Source organism: Notothenia coriiceps, unplaced genomic scaffold (genome assembly GCF_000735185.1).
Source record: "Notothenia coriiceps isolate Sejong01 unplaced genomic scaffold, NC01 NC01_scaffold00004877, whole genome shotgun sequence".
Taxonomy (NCBI): domain Eukaryota; kingdom Metazoa; phylum Chordata; class Actinopteri; order Perciformes; family Nototheniidae; genus Notothenia; species Notothenia coriiceps.
This window is the reverse complement of record NW_011337578.1, coordinates 176,933-188,629: the sequence shown is the minus strand read 5'-3', so window position 1 is coordinate 188,629 and position 11,697 is coordinate 176,933. Positions and strand designations below refer to the sequence as shown.

General features: G+C 39.1%; 2 long non-coding RNA genes across 2 annotated transcripts; both read left to right on the top strand.

The window, feature by feature from the left end:
• The first annotated feature begins 5,797 nt into the window (after positions 1-5,797).
• Positions 5,798-6,080, top strand: LOC104942660 (uncharacterized). Its single transcript, XR_798038.1, has 2 exons — positions 5,798-5,919; positions 6,043-6,080. It is a non-coding gene; the product is annotated as an uncharacterized lncRNA (long non-coding RNA).
• Positions 6,081-10,761: 4,681 nt separating this feature from the next.
• On the top strand, positions 10,762-11,383 carry LOC104942659 (uncharacterized). The gene is made up of 3 exons (XR_798037.1): positions 10,762-11,159; positions 11,271-11,274; positions 11,306-11,383. It is a non-coding gene; the product is annotated as an uncharacterized lncRNA (long non-coding RNA).
• The last annotated feature ends 314 nt before the right edge of the window (positions 11,384-11,697 follow it).

Sequence of the window (11,697 nt, the reverse complement as noted above, 5' to 3'; positions counted from 1 at the left end):
ACACTTTTAATTTATACATGTATTCCTTATGATTCTTATTTATTTCTAAATGTTTGGTCCTCAAAGAATGCAATTTAATATTTTAGGTCAGAGACTGAATACTAACTAGAAAATGCACAGTGAACATTTGTGGCTGAATTTAGCTGAAAATGCAGAAAAAGCTGAATATGTTATTAGCTGAATGGTAGCTGCTTTTAGCTACAGAGACCAAGTAAGTGTGTTGCTGAATTTAGCAGAGAAATGCAGAAAAGTGAAATGATTTGAATCAAATTGTTACAGCTCAAATGCATTGCAATGACTTTGTTGAACACTTGAAAGTGAAATGTTAAACTGGAAGAGGAGGAAAAATAGTGAAGAAGCTTAATATTGAAAAGAAAAGGTTTAAAAAAGGTATAAACAACAACATGTATAGCCTCATTGTCCTGAAATAGCTGAATAAGTTAATAGTTGAATAGTTTGTGCAGCTGAAAGTAGGCTGAAGGAGTTAAATAACAGGTGTAAGTAGTAGTGAATGAATTTGTATTAAGAAGAGAAAAGAAAGTAAAAAGGCTTGGGAAAGCAGCAGAATATTTGAACTGCAAACTTTTGAACTAACTTGATGGTGAATCGTCACCAATAATGTATAAAATATGTGGAACCTGTTGAAGTCAGTATGAAGTCTCCATCAGACAGAAAAGAATAGGCTGAGACAGTCTGTTAAAGTCCAGTCTGTCAGTGTTTGTTTCTGTTCCTGAGCACCTACTCATAACACCCAATCATAACACCTGTGAGTGTGTCCAGAGATCAATGGTTTCCATGGTGTCTGCTCTGATTGGATGATGTCACTCACGTGTGTGTGTGTGTGTGTGTGTGTGTGTGGCTCCAATCTGCCCAGCAACACCATGACAACCACCTGCAGCACTGAGTCGCATAAGAATGCATTGGGGATTATATCTAACAATTTTGCCACCTGTTCAAAAATTATGGCTCCTATAAAAAAATTACCAGACCGTGAGCATCAGGGAACCCCAATGAACTGAAATGTTTTTGTTTTGGGTTTTGTGTGTAAAATGTGGATATGGGAGCAGTTTTTTCTAAAGTGTACTTCTCTCTGCTCTGAAGAAAGATCCGGAACAATTTAACATGGGAATCAATTGGGAGCTAGCTGGACTTTTTGTCTCTTCATGCCCTCAAGAGGCATTTTAAAAAAAATATTTCTTCTTAATTCTTTTTTATTTTCCAACCTAGGAGAGGTTTTCCTACATTTTTCATGAAAAAATATGTCTGAGGACTGTAGGGTTTGGGAATTATGGCAAGTTTAAAACATTTTTGGGGGAGAATTGCAAGCACTGCTCCACTCTGTTTTGAGATCAAAGCACTCTAGAGTTAATGAGCTGCTCCATCCACTCTAATGTTAAAATCTGAAAAAGGCCTCTCTACCAAGCTCCAAACTAAGTTCAATATCTCAAAAAGTGTAAAAGATATCAAAAAGAAAAGTCAAGTTTGAATAGCTGAATGTCTTGTGATCATTTGAAAGTTAGAATGAAGTGTCTAGCTGAAAGTATGTGGAAGGAGTAGTATTTGGCGCAAGGTGTAGGAAAAGACGATTTGAAGGCATCTCCCATTGACTTCAATGTTAAAAAAAGAGTTTAAAAAGCTGAATATTTAAAAAAGTATGAAATATTTTTGAAAAGTTGAAGGTTTCCCATCGATTCCTGAACAGGCTGAATAGTTTAATATTCGAATGGTTTCTGTAATTGAAAATAAGCTGAAGTTATGGAGTGCCAAAGTATTGGCTCATCTCTCATTGACTTCAATGTTAAAAAAAGAGAGCCAAAGTATTGGCTGAAATAAGGGGAAGAATAAAGATTTGAAGTACTATAGTGGAATGCTGTGGCACAGCATTCGCACTAACTATTCAAGAGTAGAGTCCTCCAGTGACCTAGTAAATTCAAGCTACACCACTTTATCTATCAGAAAATAAAAATGGTAGTACCGTGGCAAGATTAACTTATCAGTTTTCGAAATATGCAGATTCCAACATATAGAGGTTTTGCATTAAAAAAAAAAGGACAATAAAATAAAACCGCCAACTGTACCTTTTCAGTCTTTGGCCCTATCCTGGTCATTGCCCCATAATCAGGAGTTCAGTCCACACAGAGGTCCGCAGTCTGAATAAGTGCAAAGAAGAAAAGGCAAGAGATGAACTAACTCCTTCCCTCCACCAAGCTCAACACCCCCTTAGAGGTGACCTTTCACAACAACATTTAACATATACTATCAATAGCTCTGCAAGCTCCAATTTCAAACTAAAGTGAAGGAAGGCACAGCACACATCCTCTTATCTAATAGTAAAGTCAAAGATACAAGGAATGTGGATAGCGGAATGGGACCCTTAATATACAACTCTATGCTATACTGTACAGCCTGTAATAGACTGAGGGATAGGTAAAGGAGATGAGAGTTGTAGTTTGAAGGCAAGCAGGGAGAAACCTGGCAAGATGTGATGTGAGGGAAAGGAAGACATCGGAGGTTTTGGTTGCATTACTGGCCAGCATGGTTTACACAATTTAATTTGTACCAGTCAGTTTCATGATCAAGCCTTATGTTTCCAGACCGAAAAAAAGTATATTGGATGTATCACAAAGCTCCTGGCTTCAATTAGTTACATGTTGAATAGTCTCATTTTTTCATATTCCATCTTGTATACAAACAATATAGTTTCAATACCGCATTACATACACTACATAGAGTACATACATGTTGGCACATTGGCTTATCGCCTGTTGCTGCTGATCAAAAAATTAAAATGTTTCCTGACTTGCAGAGTCACAAGCTTTCGCTATGCTGCCCATGAACCAACTAACCCCAGAAGGCAGCCAGGAGGAATTTCACAAGTTATCTTTGTGCTCAGGGATAAAGAAAGGTTAAGAAAACAATACCATATCATCAGAGGCAAGGAAAGGGCAATTGCAACAGGTAGCCCTGGATAGAAGCGTTGAGTACAGGTCAAAATAATTATGGTTATTCATCTGTATGAAGTATAAATCTGATTTTAAAAACACAATTTCTAGCAAACAGAAGATCAAGTATTCTTGTCTTGTTATTTTTTTTACATTTTTCTAAAGTATACAAATCTTTAAATACGTAATTGAAAACATGGAAGCTAAGAAAAATCCCTGCTGCAATGTAGCAACCAATCCTTCTCATAGTTATGGAAACAAAAGTTGGAAAGTTTCCTATTCATTTGTTCTAATCATTGCCAGAAACAGGCAATCATTCCTATGCCAGTGATGGTACAACTTTATCTTTATAGAGTAAATAAACCAGGTGAACTGTAATACAAATGGCATCTCAGGATCACATACTGTACAAATATTTTTGGCCACTGTTTGCTTATTTCATGTAATGCAAAGACCTAAACCAAAATGTTGAATACTTCATACTAGGGCTGTACCCGAATATTCGACTATTCGAATATTCGTTCGTTGGCCAACTATTCGGGTTTCAATTTCATTATTCTGATATTCGTTTTTTAATTTCTTTTCAAAAAAATATTTTCTTTTTTCCTAAATGTATGCTATCAATAAAGGCGAATTGCCATATTCTTATACTATATTTATACTTTTGAATTGCACTGTTAAAATGCGGAAATATATACAATCTCAGCCTGTGCTCCTGACATCGCGTTCTCACAGTCACGAACGCAAACGGCATGCTTCACCTCGTTTCACACACCTGAACACAAAATGCCGAAGACTTCAGCTGTGTGGGACCATTTTAAAATTGGACGACGGTAAGAAGAAGGCAGTGTGCCAAATATGCGACAAGAAACTGGCCTATCACGATGCCACAACAACTCTGAAAAGTCACCTGGATGCTGTAGTAGCCTAGCTTAGCTTAGCTGTTTTCAAGTTGCCATGATGAAGCTGCTTTATCCGCCGTTTAAACAGTAACGTTACACATGATAAAATTGTGCACTTACTTTGCTTGGAAAATAGTTGCAAGCAAGCAACCGAATTGTATTTTTATATTAGTTTTTCAATTTTATCCGAATAGTTAAAAATAATAGGAGCAATGTGGGAACATCTGGGGCTAAGGCAATTATTGGCATACAGTTCGTTCATTTTTTTTCGTTCTTCATTTATTTAAATACTGTTTACTGTATCGGTAACAAGTATTAGACTGTTAGGCCTACTGTTACGGCTGTGTTATTAAAAGTATTGTTGTTATAACAGAAATATGTGTTTTGTATCTTCAGATTGTTAAACGTTATAGACGGAATTTGGAACTAGATTTGGCCCCCGGGCGCTGAGTTAAATGCAGAGGACACATTTAGTTTTAATGTACGCGAGTACTGAGACAATAAATAAATATAAATCGTAATAGTATGCTCTTTCTGCTTAACAGTGTGTTGTCAGGTGTCTCGGATTCAGAGCGTGTTATGAAATATTTNACTAATAGTAAAATATATTTATGCAACAACCGGACCCGGCATCATCTTTGTTTTACCCAGAAGCAAACCGGAAAAAAGCGTTGAAATAGAATATTCCACCCGCAAAATCACCTTTTTTGCGGGCACCCGTCGGGTACTCCGCTGTATTACCCCGTCCCAGTAGACCTGCTATCTGGCAGAGGTTTCAAACTGTCATTTTGTTCCATCACCTTCCAGATCTCTCTGCAGCATACACACTTCATACTGCAGTGGGCAGATGCTTTCACAGCATTGACATGTACACCTGAATATGTGTACATAACATTAAAAAAACAATATCTGGCCGACGTGGTGAGGAACAGATGACCAAATTAAAGATCGGACATTTAGTGGCAGGTCAAATTAAATAAAACAGAATTTACCCATTCAGTATTGCCGACTCGAGGTCTCGCCGGCTGCGGAATCCGCTTCTCTTTCACAAATTTTCTTGCCTCGTTGTTCTATTGCCGGGCAGGAGGCTCGTACTGAAGTGAAAAAGGCTAGCTGGTTCACTCTCTACTCTTAACTGAATCCAGATAACCCACCGAATCTGAGCTTGAATGATCGCTCGTCGCTGTCTGAAGTTGTCGCGTTTTGCTTGCCATTGGACTGATTTGATCAAATGGCAATGTTTGCCACGTGTGACGTCACCGCTCGTTCGGGAGTGATCGGGGGCGTAACTCGGCAAACTTCGGAAACAACATCGGTTTTTAACGTATATGTCATTTAATTATGACCAAACTTTAAACATTTTTATTTATTTTTATTCTGGTGATATCTAAACTACATGTTAAAAAACACCTGTGTTAGATGTATTACATGGCCTTTAAAGACACATTTAATAACATTACATTGACATTCATTCTAATGAGTTGTTTAATCGAAAATATAGCGAACAAGCTTTTAGTTATACGAATGGAAAATACAGATGAACAGAGGCCCCGCTCACTTTTCATGTCAACACACATATTTCCCTCAGCGGTGGAGGTCACGTGACTGCAGTCAATTGATGCATACACAGCCAAATGAACAATGTCTTTTTACAAAATGAGTTTTTGTTTGTTTGCCTTGGACAAAGGACTCTCAGTTCTCAGGTGTCTGCGTAGAGCGGGGAGAGAACTGCACCACCAATGACATTAAAGATTCTGCAGATCACTCTTAGTCAGACTGTAGATAATGACAAGTCCTCTTCTATAGTGCTAAGTCACACACAGCCCAGCAAAATGTATAACCATTAGCGAATGTCACCTTTTTTTACCGATGTGCTTGCTGACGGCAGTAAGTATGGCGAACATTGGCCGATGCATCGGTGCATGCCTGAATATAACTGCTGTCTTACAGGTTTCCAACACTCGGCCAGAAGACAACAAGATCCGACAGGAAGACCTGACCAAAATCTTGGCGAGTGTTCACAGTGTCCACAGCGAGCAGGAGAGCATCGACCTCAGGCTGGCAACACTCAAAAGGTGAGAGTGAAGCTCTGTGCAGCTCATTCCTGCTTCAGCTCTGAATATTGTCATTTTTTTAACATCAGAATTAAGCTGTGGTAGCACTTAACGTGGATGAAACTGAAGTGTTGTGTTGTATAGGGAGAATGAAGCTCTGTGGAGGGAGATCGCAGATCTGAGAAAGATACATGCCCACCAACAGCAGCTCATCAAAAAGGTGAGCACTCACTTATTTCCAGTCACAGTTGTCAATGTTGCATCCTTCACAGGAGAACCATGTTACACCATGTAACATGTTTCTCCTGTGACCATGTTACAGCGAACACAGCAGCAGTATGTTCTGATTAAGGCAGTGTTAAAGTATGAGCAGCTTGGAGATGATATTAGAAACTAGGGATGATCGAGATCGGCCGATACTCACTCTCTAAACATGCCGATCGCATGATGTAAAATGCATGACACTTTCTCTGTGCTTTTACAAAATGACACTAAAACAAGCTCGCCACAATGGCTTCACCGGTCTGGCAGTATTTTAAGGTGTCCGAAAAAGACAGTAAAATAGCGGTATGCAACGTGTGTGAAGCAGAAATCCTGCAGCTCCATCCGCCGGACTGGTGAGAGGAGCAAAACACACTAGAGTTAGACTTAACACACTTAGCTATTTTATCTACCTCTGGAACTAGCTAAACTAGTTATACATATATTTATTATCACTGTCGGGTCACTCATTACTGGATCAGTGAGCTGCATGAGATACTGACAGGCTGTCAGGAGAGGGACGGCCCGTCCAGACACCGGCGTTGGAAGCTTCTTCAGACACGCCCACCTCCAAGCTTTTTCCAAAGCCGCTGTGTGGACGGGCCGGGAGAGAGGGTGAGGGAGAGAGGAAAAGAGAGCTCTTCCGCTCATCTCTCCCGTGTTCTTATCCAAAGTCAGGGCTCGACATTATAAATGGCCCGCTGGCCCGGAAGCATTATTTAGACGCCCCGGGCCAGCATAACGTACTTTCCACTTGCCCGCTCGGGCCACTAAAAATATTGCTTTAAAAAAAAGAATTGTCCTGTGGTATTGGTATTTTGACTTGCAATTTAGTTAAATTGTTTCGTTTATCAACGCTACAACATAGCGTTTCGTGAGTCGCTTGTCGTTGTTGGGTGAAAAGCAAACTGCGGGAGCGCGCTCCTTCACTACAGACTGTCGCGCCACCTAACCATTCGCCAAAATGTTTTTAATACCAGCGGTAGCCGGGCAAAAAACTATCTTCAAATAAAAGAAAGTCACAAAGGAGAGTGACAGGGAGCATGAGAAGAAGAGGGAGAGAAAGTTTCAGCCAGCTTGATCGGTGTAGTTGGCTTCTAGTGGTGCAGTGACGCGTCCTAAAACCCTTTTATAATCTATCGATTCGATTTATGATTTGAAAATTATAAAAGTAGGGTAGACATGTGGATATTATCCGGCTGAACAAAACGTGCATTTATCAAACAGGTTTGTTTTCCACAGACCTTATTTCCAGCTATTTTCCAAAACCCTGTGGAGAAATTCCATTGCTTTTTTGTCGAGGGAACCAGCAGCTTACTTCCTGGTTTTAGGACGCGTCACTGCACCTCTCAATATGATGCCAATATAAACAAGGTCTTCTGTCGGCTCAATGCCGACCTATGCTGACAAGTAAGTGAAGAGTAGAGAATATAAAGGTATTGGCTATAGGGAAACAAATGTCCCAGCAGTTTAGGATAATGAAGGTTCTAATCTAATCTATTACATAGCCATTACATTTTTAACTCCTAATGACAGGAAGGCAGAAAGCGCATTATACAAATAATAATACTCATAATAATAGCAGACATTTTTTAACAATGACCACAATATAATTATTTTAATAAACCAAATATGAACAATTGAGGAAAATGAGGAAGAACTGATGATTCAAATGTTGTAGTACAAGTAGTAATATAGTTAGTGCATACATTACTATTGCAACAAATGTGTTAATCTTCTTCATTATTAGTCGATTTCTTTGGACTAATGCTCCGGGCCAGTGGTTACAATGGTGAGGCCAGTGATAACACAATTCCACCGGCCCGGAGGGCAAGTTGCATTTTACCCTTAATGTCTACCACTGTAATGACACATTTATTTATTTCAGGGGACTTGTATTTCATAATGACACATTTATTTATTTCAGGGGACTTGTATTTCATAATGACACATTTATTTATTTCAGGGGACTTGTAATTTCATAATGACGCTGTCCAAGTTCAAAGGCAAGAGGGTGTTCATATTAACATAGTTCATTTTCATTTCAATAGAGTATAGAGCTTTGAAATATGTCACAAATTGAGGCAATGATGATGATCTTGTGGTTGCCCTTCAGGAGGAGTAGTCCAACACTAATCTTGGCAAGTTTCGTAAATTTCAACATGAGCTTGATAAAGCTGAAGAGAGAGCTGACGAGTCTCAGGTCAACAAGCTACGTGCCAAGAGTTGTGATGTGGGGTCAAAGGTCAGTCATTGTCATTAATTTGACCCTTTTTTATATTGGGCACACACAATGTGGTAATTCATTTGCATGTTACAGTTCTTAAATCTCTGTTGCTACAACATCTCTGAGCATTGCACATTTACAATTGATTACAAAATGTACCTTTAAATCCCATTGACCTTTTGAATCAAACTCATTGTTGAATGTTTCTCTCTTATTTCAGAAAGGACATGATGAGGAGTGAAGCTCATGGAATGAATTCTTGTTTCTGAGGCACCTCATGTCTAATGGTGTCTCCCTAAGCATGTTAGTTTTTCAGTAGAATACAATTAATCTGCATCTCAAATTGTGCATTGGCTTTTTTTTTTTTACTTTTTCATGTGTTATTACTTTGGAACAAAATTATAGGATACTGGTGACACTTATTATCACATGTTATGTGTGGAACACATTCATACTTAGACTGATGTTGTCAATACTATTACAAAATTGAAACACATTTCCATTAATAAATTATATCAATGTTAGAATTATAACCTCTACGTATAATAATACAATAGAATTGTAGCTTAAAACCCATCCCTGAACAACATCTATAATCTGATACCTTATGAATATGGTAAATCAATTTGAATTGTTATATAATAGGATCATATTCAGGTAGAATATTCCCAAAAAATTGCTTTGTAAAAGACGTTATATGTTAATAGTTGCAGGATTTAACCGAGGTGCTTTAAAATGGCTGGATATTCATTAGTTGTATTAATTTACCAAAAATGAATATTAAAAAACGTAATAAGTATTAAATATACCATGCTGGAAGCTTACCAGGATTCCAGGTGACCAGCATACATGAAATACTGGTATGATTATTTAAACTAGAGAACATACATATATTACAAAGATTCATTGTGTCATGTATTCTGGTATCTACCAAAATAAAGACATTGTATAGTGTTCATAACAGTATTTTAATTTAACCTAACCTTTGGTGAGCTACAGTTAGCTAACTTCATGTTTAACACAAAACCTCTAATGGCATTACATTGACAATTTTAAACAAAACTTAACTCTCAACTTGTAAGATAACGTTAAGTTAACTTACCCTTAAATAACTACATCACGTTTTTCAGGGGAAAAACAAACTGCAGAAAACGTTAGCTACTAACTGTTGTTAGCTAAGACACGTAGCTCTTGAAAGAAGAGCTCTTCCTCTTGGAAGTAACATTAGCCTCCTAGCAAACGTAAGGTTAAGTTACTTTAACGTAACGTTGTAAGAAAGCAAAACGAACCTTCGAGAAAGCTTTTATTCTCAGACTTGGTGAAATTGTGTAGTGTTGCTTACCTCCAGAAGGATTTTTAGTGCATTTCCCAACAGACAGAGCTGTCAGAGCAGTTCCTCTCAGAAGAGCAGCCGCTGGGCGGAGTCACAGAAACGCTCAACTGATCTTCACTCCCCGACCGTTAGTGCCAGTCAAAACCATTAATGCTTCCCTGATCTGTAAATTAGAGGTGAACTGTGCTTTTAGTGCTGATCTCCATGTTTGACTCGAAATGTACCCTAATATTGGATTCTGTTGCTCCTTTTTTACGCTTAGATGCACCAAAGTTCTCTCAGAGCCGTGGCTCAATGACTGCACTCATGCTATCAGACGCAGCTGCAGGCGCGCAGAGAGAAAATGGAGAAAGGATAAACTCCATGTCTCCCTAGAAATCCTTCGTGCTTGCCTTTCCGACTACCAGACGGCAGTCAAAGCAGCAAAAACAGAGCACATTTCTCTGTTAATCTCCAAAAACAGCCATAAACCTCAGGTTCTTTTTAATGTCCTCAACTCGATCATTAACCCCTGTGATGTTTCTCCAATTGTGCCATCGACTACTCTCTGTGATAAGTTTTTTACATTTTTTATTGAAAAAGTATCTGCTCTTAGGCTAGCCCACACTAGTGCTACCCCAGATCCTGCTCCTTTCCTGTGCCCTGCTGTCCTCGACCACTTTGAGCCTGTATCCCTCTCTTCTCTCTCGGATGTAGTCAAGCACCTGCGGCCGACAAACTGCAGCTCAGACAGCATTCCCTCTCGCCTTCTCAGGGATGTTTTCAAATCAGTTGGAGCAAGTGTTTTATTACTAATAAACACCTCTCTTACAGTAGCTCAGGATGTGTCCCAGCCGCCCTCAAACATTCCGTGGTCCAGCCACTACTTTAAAAGAAAATCTCGACCCCTCCATTCTCGCACATTTTAGGCCCATCTCACACCTACCTTTTTTATCTAAAGCCCTGGAGCGAGTAGTCTACGCCCAGCTGCAGTCTTTTTTAACCATGCATGGCATCCACGAAAAGTTTCAGTCTGGCTTCAAACCCATGTGTAACAGAGTTATAAAGGTTGGTGTAAAATCCGGGTTAAATTGGAGAATCACGCCATCTGGTGTTACAAATGCGTGCCTGCATTACTGTAGCTTTGTTACCGCAATGGATTGTGGGAGATTCTCATACCGCGTGAGGATCTTTTGAGAGTAAGGTTCTATTGTATTATGTCGGTGGACAAAATGTATATTATTATTTTATTAGGACAATAACGTTCTGTTGTGTTGTTTTGTTTAATGTTAGTCGTTTAATGCTCACAGCAACATGTTTTTTGTGTGATTGGCTATTTGTTTTATATGATTTATTAATGTGATCACCAATAGCTAATCTGAGCTAATAAGCTAACGTGAGCGTGGTGCTATCTCTCCTACAGAACGTGTCCTTTTTATGTGTCCATTCAAACGCAGGTATGTGAATTTTGTACACCAGTTTGTTTATGTTTAATGTTTCACATTGTTTACTACCACTATACGATCATTGATGGATTGTGGGAGATTCTCAGGATTCTGAGGATCTTTTGAGAAACGTGTCCTTTTTATGTGTCCATTCAAACGCAGAAACGCAGTGAAATAAACCAAAGTATTCACCAGCTCTGAGTGGTCTGTTGCCGAGGGGACACTACACCGGGGGTTACACATGCACAGTACTGAAACAGCCCTTTTAAGAGTTTGTAATGATCTGCTCCTAGCCGCGGACTCAGGTAGCCCAGCTGCCTTGGTGCTGATAGACCTGACAGCTGCCTTTGACACTGTGGACCATAGCATCCTGTTGTCACGGCTTGAACAGTCCACTGGCATCACAGGCTCTGCCCTTGCATGGTTCAGGTCCTACCTGACAGACCGTAGCTTCTCAGTTCAGCTACACTAAACAAAAATATAAATGCAACACTTTTGTTTTTGCTCCCATTTTTCATGAGATGAACTCAAAGATCTAAAACATTGTCTATATA